This window comes from Acipenser ruthenus, chromosome 7 (genome assembly GCF_902713425.1).
Source record: "Acipenser ruthenus chromosome 7, fAciRut3.2 maternal haplotype, whole genome shotgun sequence".
Taxonomy (NCBI): Eukaryota; Metazoa; Chordata; class Actinopteri; order Acipenseriformes; family Acipenseridae; genus Acipenser; species Acipenser ruthenus.
In genome coordinates, this window is record NC_081195.1 from 63052243 (window position 1) to 63069909 (window position 17667).

Here is a 17667-nt window from a genome sequence, read left to right on the forward strand (position 1 = left end):
TAGTTTCCATGCTTGACTTACTGTACTGAACATCTGAAATGTTATTTTACAGTACACTTCTGACAGACAGCCACTGTCCTGAATTCTTGTCGTGTACATTATACTATAAATAAAAAGCACAGTACTGAGTTCATGATAAAAGCCAAACGCTGTAAAGATGAAAAGTTATTTTTTTGGGGGATGCACACAAAAAGTTTAAATGATTAAAGAATAATGTACCGGTATTAAATGATTGCACATTGAATACAACATACCTTGTCTGTATCCCATGGGAGCCTTTCCTGCTGGTCTCATTCCTCCCTTTGTTGCAGCCGCTGTTATATAGTTTAACAGTTTCTCACTTTGAATAGAAATGCTTGTTTCCATATTACAGGAAGTTGTACAGCTCCTACACGGTGCTGTATGCTGGATAAGGTCAATTTGCATGGATTAAGAACAAAAATAGTGCAAATACAAAGAAAAATAAACCCTGTTCAAATGAACTACAGTTCACAGTGTGCATTACACAAAGTTGAGGGATTTAATATATAATAAGATGGACTGCAAAAAGCTTGGTATTATCTTTGTTTTATACAATGTATAAACCATCATGCCCAGATGCTTTATTGTAATACATTTGTGAATCGCTTACCACAAAAAACTGCTGCACTGCATGCTGTAACCAACTAGACCTGATTTTTTAATTCTTTATTTAGGAAGGCCATATGAGCTTCAGGTAGATCATTTACGAAGGCGTCCCGGCAGCAGGTTACAGGTTTCAAAAAATAAAAGTAATAAAAAAACATGGCAAGACAATACACAAAGTACACAATCCATTTACACAGCACATACACAAGGCCTATTTAAGTACTGGAACAACAGTTTTTGGACATTTCTACAGGAGGTGTCAGATCTAAGTCCTGCAGGTAACAGGTTCCAGTTTGTAGCAGCAGAAAAAAAGAAAAGATTTTCTTGCTGCAGCACTTTTTACAGACAGTATATTGAAGTATTTTGTGTCACAGACATTATGCTTTATCTTCAAATAAAGATAAAGCATCCCTAGCTGATAGTACGTTCATGTTACATTAAGAATGTCCAAGGTTAAAATGATTTTGGCCACAAAATAGTTAAAAGTTCATTTGAATTCCGACAATTACACTTATTAAACTTGATCAAGAAATGATCTCAATTGATGCATCATGGGGACGCCCTTAAATCTCTGAGATGTTACACTCTGTACTGTTGTTAATTGAAATCATCTTCAGACTAAAATATAAATGTTATCAAAAACAGGTCAGTCATCCTCATTTTTCTCCGTGAACTATTTAGCTTTCTTTAATTAAATAAGCAGGCTTTGGTGACCATCTAAAATCTGCACGATTCGTCTACAGGCCGTGCAATCATTTTAAACGGAGGACTTTTACACTCAATGTGCCCCGTGTACCTGGCTATACAGCTCAGTATCTGCAGATTCGCTTTAAGTTTACAAGCCTTTGTGATGTGAGATATATGATGACGTCCAGTGCGCGTGATCAGTTGGTTATTGAGGGAATCAGTGGGGTGGGGTCTAAAAATATTAATACCGTATTACTTTGAATTAACGCTTTGGCGTTTATTTTAAATTGCTAAAAACATCTGGGGCGCTTGTTCAACGGCAGCGCTTATGAAAGAGCAGCGGTAATTAGAACTACTACGGGTTTCGAAAGGCTCAATTTTTATTGCGGTTGTTACTGTATTTGAGGGAGGCGAATAGTGAAGTTTATTTCTTCATATACAACTTGATCAGGATGGCAAATAAGTCATACAGCTTAGCTTTTAAACTGAAAGCTGTTGAGTCCGCAAATCAGAAAGGATAAAAAATGTACATGTTTCATTATTGAGAGCGGCGTTTATTCGAGGTCGGGTTCTATTACAAATCTGATATCTGAGTGCGCAGCTTTTTCAAGGGCAGCGGTAATTCAAAGCAATACTTGTACAGACTGGATCGCGCAGGAACAGTGGAGTGGATTCGTGTAAAAATTAATTATCTTTCTCGGACAAATAAGAACGTGAAAAGGTTAACACGAACAATGCATTCCTCCAGCCTGAGAGACTGTAAAATATTTGAGATGGAATAGTGTATTAAACCAAAAGTAATAGTATTGAACTGTTAGATATTTTAATTTTGGGAACATTTTGAAGCATTTTGTCAGTGACGCAAAGAGGGGTGCCTTTTCTCATATTTGTTACTGGTTTAAGTTTTATGTTGCGCTGATAACCTTGGAGAAAAGTTTTAACTTTACCCTACTTGTTTGTGCCATGGCATATGGCATAGAGACAGTTCTAATTAACTGTCCGCGTCTGCTGCTGTCTGTGCTTGCAGGTTGAATATTCAATATATTTTCCAAAACAGGAACTCAGCAGTTTCTTCTTGTATATCTTTGACCAATTCGTGTTTTTGTACTTTGAACCCTGTATTGGAAATCATAGCGTCTGTGCCACTGTTATGATATTTTTCGTAAGCCTCTTAAAATGACAAGTAAGAGTAATGAGCTCATTAGTTTAAAACTATAATGACCCCATTTTCGTACACGTCGTACTGTAGACCCTGTTTCTGTAACTAACACTAACTTGGTGGGTATTTTTTTTTCCAGGCTTGGCAGTCTGAGGGTCTCCTCCTCTCCACTTCCAGCAATGAAGCCTGTAAAATGTGTGATGCTGCCCTGACCCAGGTGAAGTATCCTTAATCCAGAAGGCAGACCTCTTTCACACCCCAGTCTGTTTACATGGCTGCCCACAGTCAGATAGTTCTACTCCTGCAACTGTTGTAGAAGTAGAATATAAAGCATAAACATACCAGTTCCTCACAGCACTATTTATTCACTGACCTGCAAATGCTTTAGGAAGACAACCTCATGATTACCTACAAGGCAGGTATGGAAATTCTGGCTTCCTCCAGGTCCCAAAGCAGTGAATTATTTAAAACCTGTTAAACCTGGTGTAGACTGGCCTCCAAGAACAGCGTTGTCCTTGTCTGCTGTAGGGAAATACAGTTAACAATTTTTACTGGGGGCAAAAGCCAATATACAGTATAGAGGAGTTTAAACACACACACACACACAAACACATTGGTGAAAGCACTAGGCAAAGAGTTTGTCTTAAAGTTTTTAACAACAAAAAAAATAATAATTGGAAACGCCTGTGATATGAAGCACATATTTTGTTGTAAATGTGCTGCCTTGTCAAAATGCCACCCCTGGCATTTATTAATTAATATATAAAGGCTGCTGAAAAGTCAGTTCCAGACACAATGGTTGAGAGAGCAGATTGAACCGACCTTGTAAGTGATCGGTAGCGTTTGGTTGGTGACTCATGACGTCACGTCACTGCTGCCCTGCTGCTCGTCATGGTGGCCTCTACACCTTGTTTTCAGTGTTGTAGGAGCGGTTTCCATTTTTATGTCCACTGCTAAGCTGCTCTGTAATTGGCTTCTTATGCCAATACCAATTCAAAGTTTCCAATGGCTCACTTAACAACCTTTTCCCCTGCAGTATGTGATCTGGTGCAATGACAAGAGTCTTGGAGGATTGAAAGGATGCATTTCCAAGATGCAAGCAGCAGACCCAAGCTCTGGTATGTAGTGCTCTGCATTTCCAGCTGTAACGCTCACCTGCACCTGTGTACTGTGCACAGCAGCCTTCGAGGCACATTTTAAAACTTTTACAGCACACATTTAATCATTTCTGTTTTTTTGTCCTGCCTTGTGGTATTAATACACTAGAATACACTCGAACCTGAGCATCTGCAGAAGCTTGGTAAGCTTCTAGTGGCACAGCAGAATGTAATTGAACGCTACCCACTTTTTGAGGTGTACTTGTGTTGTGATAGCCAATCACAGAAAGGTTGCCACAGTGTTGATACTTTAAAACATCTGTTCAACCAAATTAATGTATTTCAAGTTATATTGACCATTAGATAATTAAGTACAGGATTTCAGAGGATTAAAAATCACTAAGTGCATCCTTTTATTAGTATTATAAAAAGCACAGTTTTTGGGGGGGGAAAAGGCACCCCTGTTTAAATGTGTGTTTTGCCTTCCAGACTTGCAGCAGTCTTTCTGGCTCCCTAACCTGTGGCAGCAGGTTACCTTTTCGTTTCCCTCTCCCACAGTAATGGGCCATGTCATTGCCAATGACCTGGAACTAATAGGAACTGGGCGCTCAGTGTTACTGGATAAAGGGCTAGCCAGTGCGGTCCAGAAGACACAGGCATTTACAGAGAGGGAGCGGCTTCATGCATTGGCTGTAGAAATGTTTGCTAAAGGGTGAGTAAAGGGTTAATACTCAGGGATGATCATGGATTCCCACAAACTGTGTGTAATATATATATATATATATATATATATATATATATATATATATATATATATATATAGACACACGCACACACAATGAATGAATAACTTCAGGGGCTCTTGCAGGTGTTTCCCCAAAGCCTGTAACTTGTGGGAGATGATCCTTCAGGACTACCCAACTGATATGCTGGCCCTCAAGTTTGCGCACGACTCCTATTTCTACATGGGGTACCAGCCATAGATGAGGGATTGTGTTGCCCGTGTCCTACCTCACTGGAAACCACATATGCCACTGTTTGGGTATGTGTAAAAAATATGACTTGCAAATACATATAGATATAACATACAGTGGATGTATCCGACATTCATTGTTTAGGGGAGGCTGGGTTTGAATTAAGTACTCCTGCACCTAGGTGAGATTTTGTATTGTCACTGACTAATGTTAATGCATGGTGATTAAAAACGGATTCTTCCTAGTTCTAGGATTACATTTGAATTATACGTAAAGCAGCTTAAAAAACTCCCCAAAAAAGCAAGTGTAATAAAGGTAGCAAACTTTTTTTTTAAATGTTGTTTGGTGTAGTGGTAGCATTAAATTGCCCACATATTTGAAATGGACTTTCTTTCCCTTATTCAGTTCTGTTCTCTCCTTAGATACCTGAAAGGCATGTACGCTTTTGGATTGGTGGAGACAAATTTATATGACCGGGCAGAAAAAATGGCAGAAGAGGTAAAAACTGTAATTCTGATTTTTAAAAACAAAACAAACATTTAATTAAACATGTAAATGCATTCATTCATACATGCAGGTCAGCAAGCTATAATGTCTTGTATCAATACCACCATTTATAAATTAGTTCTTATCTGGTCCATAGACAGGATCATAATGTTACAAAAAAAGAAAAAAGAAAATCATAGTTTTGCCGAAGTGCCGTAGTCCCCTTCTCATCACAACCTCAGGAGTGAGCTTTTCTCAGCAGTGACCTCTGGTGGTGAATACAAGTAATGACCCCTGGTTAAGAAGGAAAAACGTTTATCTTCCGATCACTGTATCGTCCCCTTACCTCAGTCTTACCGCGCGGTTTGGAAGTTATGATTTGGTTTTGGAAGAACCTGATCAGCAGTTGGAAAATAAAGCACTAAACTATCTTTCTCAGGAAACCATTTGTGTGTGTGTGTGTAGCATCCCCGGAATAACAAAAAAAGCATCACACTTGATGATGTGTGACATTTGGTACCTTGTATGTAAATCTCTATAAAATATAGAAAGCTAACTGATTTACAGGAAGTGCTTTGGGAGTAGAACACTGAATGCAAAGTACTGTAAACAACTAATTCAAAATGTAGTTCGCCTAGATGTTTTAACGGATTGAATTAAAAACACCAAATACGAAAAAAACAGCACTTTTAATCAGAATTATGCATTAACTAAAACGGCAGTTCTGGCATTTTAGACTTTTTACTTTGTTTTAAATGGTTTGGGATAGATTATTAGTGAAATTCCATACCATACGATTTGTAAATAATACATTGACTCAGAATGAATCCGGTGCTTCAGTTTCCTCTCTCGTTCCCCTCAGGGTCTGTCTCTGAACCCCGGCGATGCCTGGTCTGTGCATTCCATCGCACACGTCCATGAGATGAGGGCTGAGGTGGAGAGGGGTTTGAAGTTCATGGAGCAAACTGAAAACAACTGGAAGGTAAGTCTCTTGACTGAAATCGCTGCTTTCATGTCAGCAGCTGGTATTTCAGGTGAGTTTACTGCAGGTTGGCAGCAGCCTGGAGTACGGGTACCCTAACGAATGGCCTGCGTTGACTTTAGCTACAGTAGGGAATGTAAGAGCAAGTCAAATGAAAAGTGCAAGAAAGTGTACGTTGTGGCTTAAAAACCTGTGACTGAGTAGCGGAAAGGCGGCTGCTGGCTTTGGTCTTCAGTGAATCAATTTGGGTAGAAAAACGGGGGTGACAATTGAATCCTCTGTGCTGTCATCACAGACATATTTTTTGTGAAATGAAAAATCCTAGGAAGAAATATTCTGTTGAAGCTCTTAAACATGTTTTGTTTTCCCTTAAGAAGGTTATAGTTGCCTTCTGTATCTGCTGCCCCCTACAGGACACCTCCTATGCAAACAAGATCGCACTGTTTTCCTGGATCAATAATTTGAAATAAAACAACAACAAAAACAAATATAAATGCTTGTAGGTTATTTTTGAAATCTAATGATCTTGTACTCCTGTGCCTTGCATCTGCCTGTGAGAATGGGGACATTTACTGGACTATAGTGACACCTTGTGGTTTTAGAATGTAAAATACATTTTCAAAACTTGTAGCAATTCCCATGCTACATAATGTGGGTGTAAGTCTCACCCACCTGTCCCTTTAATTAGGGTCAGTAGCCTGGCCAGGTCAAAACTTCATTTCCCATAGTTCCTTGCAACCACCCTCTATTCATCCTCTCTCCCCATTGGCTCATTCAGATTTCCACCCCTCCAATCTCAGAGCTCCTTAGTAGCCAGCACCTGTATTAAAGCTGGCTAATCAGGCCTGAGGGAGACTCCCTTTCTCAGAGGAATCCATTTAACTACAGCATTTTCTCTACTTAAATTTCAGTGAATCCATTACCATCCTTAGATAATTCCAGTGCATCCGTTCATTTTCTTTTGTCGCTGCGCTTTGTCTAAGCTGCTCTTTTTGTTTTCACTGTTACTTGTTTAAGTTTAGCTGTTTTTCTAGGTCTGTTTAGTGTTTGTTGTTTTATGTGTGACAGTCTCCATTTTTTCCTGATCCTCCTGATTTTTTCCAAACAACTGTTCACCATTCAACTCAACACTACTGGACAGTCTCAACAATTTCAACGTACTCAATGTTTTCAACCTTCTACAATCACCATCATTTCGGGACACTTTGCTGGACTGCCTTATTTGTGGGTGAGATCATTTCTTTTTTGTTTGGATTTTTTCTACTTTAATTTGATACTTTGTTTCCTGTATTTTTTTGTTATTTTGTTACTTTGTATGGATTTCAATTACCCTGCTTTACTGGACTTGTTGGGCCTACCTGTCATTTTCCCACCATTGCCATAGAGACTGTTAAATGTAATTGTTTCCACAAGTCACTGTTTTTCGTCTGTATCTATTTATTTATCCTTGGTCTTTATCGGTGTGTGTTGTGTTTGTGAGTGTGGGTTTATTGGAGACCCTCCGGACACCATTCATTTTCTACTTTGTGAATCTGTTTAGCCTTCTGTTTGTCCCTACATACTTATCTGTACCATCTTATTTCTATTCCTTTCTTATCATTATTCATTTCATTCATTTGTTCATTTTTTCATTTGTTGACATTATTGTTCACAATAATAAACCGATTGTTCTTGAAATTGACACCTCTGACGTCCCTGCTTTTGCTGTCTGTCACTCTTGCTGACTTATTTAGCTATAGGAATAGGGCCAGTAGTCTCTCCTTAGGGAGGACAGTGCAACTGCTTCTCAGTTGTGCAGAGTGATCGTTACAGAATTGGTGGCCCGTACGGGGACCCTTTGTGTCATTAAATTCAAGTCTAAATTCATCAGTTTAAATTGTTGGGAACTTAATGTCAGAAATGGAAAATCAGACCTTGACTTCGCTAAACTTCTCTGAGATTGGAGATAGACCCCATGTGACTATCAGAGAGCCTATCATAGAGATAACCACCCGCATTAGTGACCTGTACATTACCCAGGAAGGGGCAGATCTTTCTGGAGGCGATGATGATGAAGGGAACCTTACTGACAGTGTTGCGATAGGGCAATTGACTGAGCACTGTTCCCATCTCACTGACCGTGTTGAGCAACTGGAAACACAGCTGTCTGAGTTACAGGAGAGCAGCATTAATCGTGAACAGGTCCTGCGAGGTTACATCGAAGGATGCTTCGCAGATATGGAGAATCGAAGGCAAGAGGCCCTTGACAAAATGGATCTGGAAGTGGTGAAGTGCCTGAAACGCCGCGATGTGCTGTGGGGAGAAGAGCTGAAGAAACTCTTCAAAAAGACCAGCACCCCTCGTCTGCCACTTTCTTTGCCGTCTCTCTCCTCTAGAAAGCGGTCTGCACCCCAACAATTCTCCTTTGACGGTGGGTCTGCTGATTACCATGGCTCCAGAACTGAAGGAAGTCTTTCCCAAGCAAAGCTGGCCATTAAAATCAACTTCCCAGAGTTTGGCGGGGAGGCCAGCAGCGATGCCATTGACTTCCTGGACAAATGTGATGAATTCCTAGCGCTACGACCCATGACACCAAATCAGATCCTGGCAACCATGTCCAGTGTGCTGAAAGGCTCAGCAAAGAGCTGGTGGGTTGCAGAGCGCAAGGGAATCCACTCCTGGGAACAGTTCAAGACTGTCTTCCGTCAAGCCTTTCTGCCGTCTGACTTCCAGACCGAAGTGGAAGACCGACTTCGCTCCAGATTCCAACTTCCTGATGAGCGAATCCTTGACTTTGCCTATGACTACCGTGCCCTATGTCTGCGCTGGAAGCCAGACTTGGAGGAGACTGAGTTGGTTTGTCGCATTCTCAACAGCTGTAATCCCAAACTGGCAAGCTGTCTTAGGGGAACAGTGAAGACAGTGGCAGAACTGGTGCGCATCGGGACCCAGGTGGAGAGAGACAACGCTGCTCAGTGGGAATACTGGGTCAAGGCAAAATCCAGCAAAGGCGTTCAGGACAATAGGAGCCATAAAGGAGCTATGAAGAAGCCGGCAGAGGTCAGCATGGTGAGAAGCCAGGAGAAGAAAAATATAGTTCCTGCTGCAAGCCTGACTCTGCTGATCGTGGATGTGGGCGTTCGAGGGCTCCAAGGGCCTGCAGTCCTGGACACTGGGTGCACTTTCACTCTAATGAGAGAGAGTCTCTGGAGGAAGATCGCTCATTCAGGGGAAGAGCTGGAGTCTGCACAGGACCAGTATTTCATGCTGGCGGATGGACAGTCACACCAGGCCAAAGGTCAAGTTCGCCTCACTTACCTTCTCCACGGAGAGATCTGGTTTCTAGGCACATATATCCTACAGGATCATCACCTGACGTTTCCCCTGGTTCTAGGCTTGGATTTCCTGGAGAAAACTCATACCCAGATTGACATTGTCAATAGGCAGTATGGTGTCAAACACCAGAAGGATTTCTCCTACCATCCTTTTTTGCCACGGTATGAGGGGGAAGCTTCCTGGGACAGGTCCTTATCGAGTGTCAGCCTCTACTTCCATACATCTTGCCAGCCACCTACCACCTCGGATCCAAAGCCATGCCAACCGGCGAAGGTGACCATGACCATCACTTCAGCTGAACCATCTCCTGTCGAGCAACAACTCCAGAACCTCCAGCAAAAGTGGTCTTCAGTCTGCACTGATCAGTTGGGAATGACCACCGTCACCCGTCACTCCATCTCCACTGAGGACGAAGTCCCTGTTCGGGGTCGACTGTATAGAGCGTCTCCACTGAAGAAGGCTTTAATCAAGGAACACGTCCAAGACATGCTTCTGGACGGAGTTATAGAACCATCTAACTCCCCATGGTCCTCTCCAGTGGTGCTCACAGAGAAGAAAGATGGTGGTTACAGGTTCTGTGTGGACTACAGAAAGCTGAATGCAAAGACTGTCTTTGATGCATATCCCATGCCCCTCATTCATGACATCCTGGAGTCCCTGAGTGGTGCTGCGGTATTCAGTTCCCTTGATCTACGCTCGGGTTACTGGCAAGTGGCGATGGACTCAGCAAGTAGAGCGAAGACTGCGTTTACTACACCCTTTGGTTTTTATCAATTTAATGTAATGCCATTTGGGTTAAAAAATGCTGCAGCCACTTTTCAACGGCTGATGGAGAGAGTGTTAGGAGACCTCCGAGGGAAGATCTGTTTCGTCTACATAGATGATATCATTGTCTATTCACCAAACTCAGCGCAGCATCTTCAAGACCTCGAAGCTGTCTTCCACAAACTTCATCTGGCCCGTCTTACTCTCAATCTCAAAAAATGCCACTTCTTTAAACACACTCTCCATTTCCTTGGTCATGTGGTTTCAGGTGAGGGTGTAGCTGCTGATCCCCACAAGCTCCAAGCCATCCAGGAATATCCCATTCCTACCAACTTGAAGGAGGTTCAACGGTTCCTAGGTTTGGCAGGGTGGTACCACAAGTACATCCCCAGGTTTGCGGATATTGCTGCCCCACTTAACAACTTGAAAAAGAAAGATGTCCCCTGGAAATGGACAGGAGAGTGCCAGAAGAGTTTCAAACTCCTCCAGGAAGCTTTGATCAGTCCTCCAGTCCTCGCTCACCCGGACATCAACAAGACGTTCCGAGTCTTTACTGATGCCAGCGATGTAGGACTTGGAGCGGTTCTGACTCAGCTAGAAGGAGATGATGAGAAGGTAATAGCCTACGCCTCCAAATTACTGAACTCTGCCGAAAAAAACTACTCCACATCTGAAAAGGAGTGTCTCGCTGTCGTGTGGGCAGTAGAAAAATGGCGGCATTATCTGGAGGGGATGGAGTTTGAGGTTGTCACTGACCACGCTGCACTCTCCTGGGCATTCAATAACCCAAAAACCTCTTCCAGACTGACCCGCTGGACTCTTCGCCTACAACAATTCACTTTTACCGTTATTTACAGGAAAGGTAGTCTGAATCTTGTACCTGATGCACTCTCCAGAGCTCCACTTGTACCACCTTCAACTCCTTCTGCATCAGTGTGTGCTAGCAATGCCCCTGCGAGTAGCATGGATCTTCCCACCACCATGGACCAGATTGCGGCCGCTCAGTCCAAAGACCCAGCTATCTCTGACATCATCAATGACATTGCTTCCAATACTGCCAATGATAACCGCATCTCCTTCATCCAACAGCAGGGACTTGTGTATCGCCGGGTGCCCATTCCTAAACAGGGATTCCGATACCAGCTGGTTATTCCGGAACAGCTGACGGATTCCTTCCTCCACCACTACCATGACAACCCTTTGGGAGGTCACCTGGGCAGGATGAAGACCCTGTTGCGCATGCTGGAGGTTGCATGGTGGCCCTCCATCCGTAAAGATACATGGCACCACATAAAGGAGTGTCAAACCTGCCAGAAGTACAAACCGTCCAACACCAAACCTGCAGGTCAACTCCAGTCCACTACTGTGAAGGAGCCCGGAGAGATGCTGGGTCTGGACCTAATGGGACCTTTCCCAAGAAGTAAAAAAGGTAACACTTACATCCTGGTCATTGTTGATTACTTCACAAAGTGGGTTGAGCTGTTTCCATTGCGGGACAGTAAGACCACCAAAATTGTGAACATTTTGACGCAGGAAATATTCACTCGATGGGGAACACCGCAACACATTCTTTCAGACCGTGGACCTCAGTTCACGAGCCAGCTACTCGCAGAGGTGTGCAAGACCTGGGGAGTAGTACAAAAACTCACCACCAGCTACCACCCACAGACCAACCTGACAGAACGCGTGAACCGCACCTTAAAGACCATGGTTGCATCTTTTGTCGGGAAAAACCATCAGCTGTGGGATCAGTGGCTACCCGAGTTTCGTTTCGCCCTCAACACCGCCAAACATGAAACCACAGGCTTCTCTCCTGCAGTACTAGCGCTCGGAAGGACCATCAGAGGCCCATTGGACCGATTAATCGCTGTTGCTCCTGCTCCATCCACCGATCCCTACCAACTGCTAGATCGCCAGCAGCAGATTGCCGAAGAGGTGAGGGATCACGTTGCCAAAGCTCAGAAACGGCAAGCTCGGAATTACAATGCCCGGAGAGCACACTGTCAGTATGAAGAAGGTGAGTTAGTCTGGATAAGATCTCACCCCTTATCTGATGCCTCCGGAAAGTTTTCCGCAAAACTTGCCCCTAAATGGTTTGGGCCAGCTCTTGTAACCAAGAGACTTGGACCCAACAACTACAAACTCAAGTGGGGGGAGCCAGATTATTTCAAAGAGGATACCATCAATATTGTTAATTTAAAACGCTACTATGGCGTTCGTCCCTTGCACCTCCAGTGTGGGGGGGGGGAATATGTAGCAATTCCCATGCTACATAATGTGGGTGTAAGTCTCACCCACCTGTCCCTTTAATTAGGGTCAGTAGCCTGGCCAGGTCAAAACTTCATTTCCCATAGTTCCTTGCAACCACCCTCTATTCATCCTCTCTCCCCATTGGCTCATTCAGATTTCCACCCCTCCAATCTCAGAGCTCCTTAGTAGCCAGCACCTGTATTAAAGCTGGCTAATCAGGCCTGAGGGAGACTCCCTTTCTCAGAGGAATCCATTTAACTACAGCATTTTCTCTACTTAAATTTCAGTGAATCCATTACCATCCTTAGATAATTCCAGTGCATCCGTTCATTTTCTTTTGTCGCTGCGCTTTGTCTAAGCTGCTCTTTTTGTTTTCACTGTTACTTGTTTAAGTTTAGCTGTTTTTCTAGGTCTGTTTAGTGTTTGTTGTTTTATGTGTGACAGTCTCCATTTTTTCCTGATCCTCCTGATTTTTTCCAAACAACTGTTCACCATTCAACTCAACACTACTGGACAGTCTCAACAATTTCAACGTACTCAATGTTTTCAACCTTCTACAATCACCATCATTTCGGGACACTTTGCTGGACTGCCTTATTTGTGGGTGAGATCATTTCTTTTTTGTTTGGATTTTTTCTACTTTAATTTGATACTTTGTTTCCTGTATTTTTTTGTTATTTTGTTACTTTGTATGGATTTCAATTACCCTGCTTTACTGGACTTGTTGGGCCTACCTGTCATTTTCCCACCATTGCCATAGAGACTGTTAAATGTAATTGTTTCCACAAGTCACTGTTTTTCGTCTGTATCTATTTATTTATCCTTGGTCTTTATCGGTGTGTGTTGTGTTTGTGAGTGTGGGTTTATTGGAGACCCTCCGGACACCATTCATTTTCTACTTTGTGAATCTGTTTAGCCTTCTGTTTGTCCCTACATACTTATCTGTACCATCTTATTTCTATTCCTTTCTTATCATTATTCATTTCATTCATTTGTTCATTTTTTCATTTGTTGACATTATTGTTCACAATAATAAACCGATTGTTCTTGAAATTGACACCTCTGACGTCCCTGCTTTTGCTGTCTGTCACTCTTGCTGACTTATTTAGCTATAGGAATAGGGCCAGTAGTCTCTCCTTAGGGAGGACAGTGCAACTGCTTCTCAGTTGTGCAGAGTGATCGTTACAAACTTCAGAACAACATTGCCATTAATTCACTCTGAACACATGGATAACACAGCTGTGCATCCACAGTGTGTTGAAACTGGCATGGATTAGGCCCTGTTCCGAATGTTCTTTCTATGCTAACTGCTATGACCTGAATGATTTTGCATTATTATAATAGTGAAGCTGGGAGATTCGAATGATCATGATGCAAAATGTTCCGACCCTCTTTTGGGAAATAAAATGTTCAAATGACATTTTGTCAAGATGTGTTTTTCCAGTGCTATATAACTTCTATGAATATGAATGTACTGGATAAGGGAATTCATATTTAAATGAGACACGCTAATCATTTGCATTCGTTTTTTCTGTACAGGGTTGTGATATGCTTGCTTGCCACAACTATTGGCACTGGGCACTATATCATATTGAAAAGGTATGTAGCAACAGTATAATAAAGTCTATATATTGTGACAAGATATAAGGGACTAGATTTTTCACTTCCACTTACTAATGTGTTAAAAATGGAATTTGGTTTAATTTAAATACAGGTAACTTGGTTTAAGGCACATTATTGAGTTCCCTATCCTAGCTCTTATTATTATCCTAGCAAGTTTGTAAAACATTAGTTGAGGTTCACCTTTCTGTGTGGACTGTGAACGTTCTAGAACGCTGTGTTACATTCCAGAGATCTTTGTTGTTTGATTTGCATATGAACCCCAACCCTTAGCTTCCTCTTGTAGAAACAACCCAACATTCCATTCCATAGAAGTGAATGAGAATCCATTTATAGTGTAATGCTTGATAATTACCTTCAGATCAAGATACTTAACTGTTGCCACTGCTAAATAGAATGGTATTAAAAAACTCTAACATGCGACCATTTCAACAAAATATTATAATAAGTGATATGCTTCTTTAAGTAAAAGCAGTGTCTGGTTATTGCAAGTAGAAGGTAAAGATGTTTCGTTAATCTCTGCATAATCTCTGCAGGGTGAATATGAAGCTGCCTTGACAATATTTGATAACCAAGTAAGTATGAAACTAGTCCTGCGATGTCATTTTTAAATTCACTAACATCAGCAATCCCAGTGAGTTTATCTGTTGACAGAACAATGGGGAGCTGTAGCCTCACCATTAAGTCCGGTTGTGATTAAACTTGTCATGGTAATGCCTCAACATTTTTTGAATCTGTATTTTGTTACCTACTTTTCCAGGTTATTTTAGGGGTATTGGAAGGAGTAAGAACACATCTGCTTGTCTGATTCTGATGAACAGGTGTGACTGTTGTGGGATGTACTTTGCTGTTAAAGCTGCCCTCTTTTGCAGATTCTCAGAGTTTGCAATCCTCAGGAGCCACGTGCTGGTTCATTGTCTGCAGATCATACAGCACAACTAGTACCCTGAAGCGAATTCATCAGGGTATTTAGAATAAATGATTGTGTAGTGACCTTTTTAATGGAAAAGGATCAACATTACAGAAATAAATATGGATTTTTTAAAAGTGTGTCGGCAAAAGGAATAAGCCTAAGGAAAACAATTTTTAAACTTCTAATTAATTTTATGCAGTAATTTGTAATTACTAAATAGTGTTTGCTAAGGAATGCAGATTACTGACTAGGTGCAACTTTTTACCCTGGGGTGCCAAAACAATATTTAGATAGTTAACCTCCATAGTTATTTATATTATATTGCACATTCTCTTTGAAAAATAAATAAAACAATTTACACATGTCTTGGAGAACCTGTAACCTATGTACAGTAACTTAACCTTTCTACAAATAGATGTCATTCCTAAACCATATTGAAGGACATATTGTGATAATTACACATATTTGAGTCAATGGAATTATATGTAACTATTTATAAGGTAAATGTCAGTGGCTAACTAGCAAGAAGGCAAGAGGTGGGTACTGTTGGGGATAACTGTCTGAATAATTTTTGGTTTCACTTTAAATTCACTAATCTGTAGGTGAATATACAAAAGTAGGATTACAGTGGTTGGTTTGATATCGGGGGTGTCACCTTCTATATCAGATCTTACATACATGTTTTAAAAAATGAGGACATGGCACTTACAGAAGCAACACGTGATTTATTTTACCCCATCGTTGAGGGCTCCAGGAGAAAACTACTAGCATGCATTAGGCCAGGACCTGGGTCTCCCCATGTGTGAGGCTCTGGTGGAGTTTGACAATGGAAACTACAGCAGAACTGTAGAACTGCTCCACCCCATCCGGTACCAGATGAAGGGGATTGGAGGAAGTGATGCACAGGTAACTGTTCCATTCAGATATAGGGATCATGCCTACAGTGTTTGACATTTTGGTGATTTTTTTTATAGAGCTCATTTAATCCGTACAGTACAGGACAGAGCAGGAAGGTTGGATGTTTCACATGTTTTAGAATCCAAAGCTTTGTATTGACAGTAGTTTGACAGCTATTCAAAAGGCATATTGTTTCATACGTTGTCATGATTGTGTATTTAATATTGTACTGTAATCCAATCTGCATTACCTAGTAAAGTAAACTGAAACTTTTTTTTTTTTTTCAGTGGGGAGAAATACTGTTGCTTTATTGAAATTTGTGTTATTCTTTTTAAATAAAAGCTGGTTTAAATATATAGGGTAATTATAGCAGAATGTATTGTTCAGACATTATTGAACAGTTCCTAGGAGCAGACAGTATAGCAGCATACATACAAATACACATGATAATGTATCATACAAGATTATCTCAACGTAGAAACATTATAGGCAGGCTTCATAGACTCTCATTTGCACTACACCTAAGGTTAGGTAGTCTATAAAACCTGCCGTAACTGAGTAACTGAGTGTGAATGCAAAATAACTAACCTAGTAAACCAGGCGTATTGTTACAAGAGCTGTTCTTTCTTTTCTAGAGGGATATCTTCAGTCAGCTGTTAATTCATGCAGCTCTAAAATCGGAGGATAAATCTCACCAGAAACTAGCCAGGTCGGTATCTACTTTACTAGATATCTTTATTTATTTTATTTTTTTTAAACATACAACTTTGTGCACACTCCTGCTTTTATATATTTATAGGGCAACTGAACTGTCTGCCATCTCAGAGAGTCAGAGCTCATGTTTCTTCCTTTTCAATTTAATTTGACAGCTCTGTTGGTAAAGCCTCTTCACTCACATATACACTCTGGTACAATTATTGTACAGCTATTGCATCACCTAGATTCAATATGGATTCTATATTCAGTTTCTTATGAAGCATATTAAGTTCCATTAGAGCGTTGCACAATATTTAACTTTTGCATAATCAAGTATTGTTGTTTTTTTCTAATAGACATTTTAGCTCTCTGTTGGTACCTGCTCATCCAGTTATGAGTTTAGATCATAACTGGTCATGGTGACCCTCTTGGGTTAGTTGGGCAAATGAAGGCTACCAGTATTTAGATGGTTGTCTTCTTTGCGTAGACAGTTGTTGGTTGGGGGGGGGGGATAAAAGATACCCTACACAGTTTTACTTGACAGTTAACTGAGACCTTTCTTTGGGACCAGAATATGTGTGTTGCCTGACATCAAACACATTGGCACACTGTCAAGAGTGTATAAGGGTATTTCAAAGGCAAAATCCAACAAAAATGAAAAAGGATTGTTTGTTCAACAAATATTGAACAGTTATTGGTAGGAAAATCAAATTGACACAGTAATGCAGTACACTTCTGAAAGTGCAGCATCATTATTATTATTTTTATGTCTGGATTACATTTGTATTATAATTGAAGCCCTTTTACATTTTGGTTCAGAGGGATATTCAATTTATCATCATATGTCAATGAAAGTGTACAAGGGTCCATTTCATAGGCACCTTCGTGCTTATCCACTGGCAAGGTTATTTTACAACAGGCTATTACCTAAAGATAATAACATGATGCTATAAATCATACTGCAAGAACAACGTGAGCGGAATTGCATTGCATTTTCCTGTCTGGGTTTTCTACTTTAACTGAACTGAACCATTATTAATGCAACTTCTTTTAATGTGCAGAGGCCTGTTAGTGGAATGAGATGCTTTCAGACCAAACTCTCCTCTGACGGATCAACTCATTCGAAGGGCCACAGCGATGCATGGGTTGGGTTAGATCTAAACACACATAGCTGTGAGACTCGGCTGACTGGAAGCCAT

The 17667-nt window shown here is 41.1% G+C and overlaps 1 pseudogene; it reads left to right on the forward strand.

The window, feature by feature from the left end:
* Positions 1 to 2567: 2567 nt before the first annotated feature.
* On the forward strand, positions 2568 to 15667 carry LOC117414623 (tetratricopeptide repeat protein 38-like; annotated as a pseudogene).
* The last annotated feature ends 2000 nt before the right edge of the window (positions 15668 to 17667 follow it).